This window comes from Colius striatus, chromosome 28 (assembly GCF_028858725.1).
Source record: "Colius striatus isolate bColStr4 chromosome 28, bColStr4.1.hap1, whole genome shotgun sequence".
Lineage (NCBI taxonomy): Eukaryota > Metazoa > Chordata > Aves > Coliiformes > Coliidae > Colius > Colius striatus.
In genome coordinates, this window is record NC_084786.1 from 2,278,117 (window position 1) to 2,280,616 (window position 2,500).

The window sequence follows — 2,500 nt, forward strand, 5'->3', positions numbered from 1 at the left end:
AAGGTGGGGCCGCGGCCCTCTGAAGTCGCGGTGCGGGCCGCCGCCGGTCCGAGCGGTGTCGGTCGGGAACGGGGTTGCCGCCGGGGCCTGTGTGTCGGCGCGCTCCCCGCCGGCCGAGCCCCCCGCCGCTCGGGCAGGGGGAGCTAAGCGGCAAACGGCGGCGGCGACGACGGCGTCGCCGGTCCAGGCCGTCGAGGGCGATGACGAGGGTTGAAGAGGGAGGAAGGGGTCCCCTTCAGGGTCCGGGAGGCGGCTCCCGCGACCCTCCCCGCAACGGGGCAGGCGTGCTGCGTAGCAGCGCCCCCCTGCCCAGTGGCCGAGTGGCCGGCCGTGCGAGGGTGCCAAGGGCTTTCCGGGCGTTCCGGAGCTGGTGGCTGCGTCGCCGAGGCGGGTACGGAGACGGCAGGGTTTCCCCCCGCGCCCTCCCCTCTCCTCCTCCCTCTTCCGAGGCAGGAGGTTTGTGGGGGGGGCCGGAGGCGCTCGGCCGTGACCGATGCCGCCTGTTGGCGCGCGAGGTTCTCTTGCCGGGTCGCGTCCCGCGCGAGCGGGCGGCCCGAGCCACGGCCCTCATCCCGGGCGCAGCGCCGGGCTCACTGAGGGAAACCCCCGGGCCCCGGGAAAGAGGCCGTGGTGATGGCGGTGGATGTCGGGCGCGCCCCCGCGGGCGGACGCTCCCCCCGATGGTGGCAGCGGGAGGAGGCACCCCTGCGGGGCCCTTCAGGTCGTTTCCCTCACCCCAGGGCCAGGTACCTAGCGTCCGCGTTTCCGCGGCCTTTCCTCGGTCGCGGAGCCGGGCGGAGGTTTAAAGACTCGGGCGGCTCGATGCGTCCCGCAGGGGTCGGGACGGGCGGGGCCAACGACGGTGGCGTTTCGGTAAGGGGCGGGAGTCTCTCCCGTGTAGGCCCTTGTCTCGGCCGCCACCGCCGCCCGCCCGCGCTCGTCCCCGCGGGACGGTCGTGCCGGGGAGGGGTCCTCCTGCCCCCCCCTTTCCGCGGTCCGGTCTCGGCGCAGCGAGACCGCGGTGCGGTCGGCCGTGCCCGGCCTGCCTTCCTCTCGAAGCGGGCGTCCCCGGCTTGGAGCGCGGGCTCCTCTGCCGCGGGGTTGGCGATTCCCCGTCGCTCCCCCTCGCCGCTGAGGCGGGGGGGAAAGGGGTTCGCCGGGAACGGCGCCTCGGGGTGCCGCGCTGCGCTCCGTTCTTGCTTCCCCGCCTCGGCGAGCGCTCTCGGTTGGTTTCCTTCCGCCAGCTGGCGTCCAGGGCGCGGTGCCCTCGGGCCCGGCGGTGGCGGCGCGACGCGCTCGGCCTGCCGATCCTTCGGCCGGTCGCTCGTCGCCGGCGGCGGCCGTCCCGGCCCCGGTGTCCCCCGTTCGTCACTTCCACGCCGCCTGTCCCTGCCGTTTCCGGGTGAAGCGGCCGCGTGCAGTCGGAGGCATTCCCCGTCCCGGTCTCCGTGCGGAAGCGCGGGGGGCGGGCGGCTGCCCTCCGTCTGAGCGCGCGTCCGTCTTTCTCCCGGAGAAGAGAGAGGAGAGGGCCGAGGCGAGAAGCGTCGACGGCGGTGGCCGGGGACAGGTGCGTGCCGTTCCGTCCCGGCGGCGGGCCTCCGTGCGAGGAGGCGGCCGTGCGGTCGGGCGCGCCGCCGTTTCGGGCTCCGGGGGCTCGCCACCTTGTGGCGTTGGCGCGGCGGCGGAGCCGCCGGCGCGTGTCGGCGAGCCACGGTGGAGGGAAGAGCCTGGCTGTCGTTAGCGCGGTGCCGCGGGGGCGGCCGTTTTTTCCCGGTCGAGGTTGGGCAAAGTCGGGCAGGGTCGGACGTTGCCGCCGCCTCCGCGTGGAGGCCGGGCCGAGCCCGGGCGCCTGGGCCGCCTCCGAAGGGATCTCCCGAGGTGTGCTTCTCCCCCCCAGGTCCTGGGGGGGGTCGGTCGGGAGCGCGGGCTCCCCTCCCTCGCCCTTCGGAGTTTTCTCGCTCCTTTTTTTCCTTCTCCGCTTGTGTTCGTACGGTCACGCGAGGCGTGGCCTCTCCGCTGCGGCCTTGGCTGGGCTGGCGCGAGCCAGCGAGCGGGGCCGCGGGCGGTGAGGCCCATCCTCAAAAGGGGGCCGCTCCGTGTGAGCGGTCCCCGGCTCCCCCGCGCGCGTGGGGCGGTGCCGAAAGCCAGACAACTCTTAGCGGTGGATCACTCGGCTCGTGCGTCGATGAAGAACGCAGCTAGCTGCGAGAATTAATGTGAATTGCAGGACACATTGATCATCGACACTTCGAACGCACTTGCGGCCCCGGGTTCCTCCCGGGGCTACGCCTGTCTGAGCGTCGCTTGACGATCAATCGCCGGCTGAGCCGCCGCCCCTGGCAAGCAGCGAGGGGCAGCGGTGGCAGCGGCGCGGCTGGGGTTGCCTCGCAGGTCCCCGTCGGCGGGCCTTCGTCCCCCTAAATCGAGACTCGGGGAGCGCTCCGAAGCTCCCCGCTCCCGGAGCGCCTGCTGGACGGAGTTCGTCCCGCCGGGGCCGCCA

The 2,500-nt window shown here is 74.3% G+C and overlaps 1 non-coding gene across 1 annotated transcript; it reads left to right on the forward strand.

The window, feature by feature from the left end:
- The first annotated feature begins 2,150 nt into the window (after positions 1-2,150).
- Positions 2,151-2,303, forward strand: LOC133628236 (5.8S ribosomal RNA). Its single transcript, XR_009820618.1, has one exon. It is a non-coding gene; the product is annotated as a 5.8S ribosomal RNA (ribosomal RNA).
- Positions 2,304-2,500: the final 197 nt, after the last annotated feature.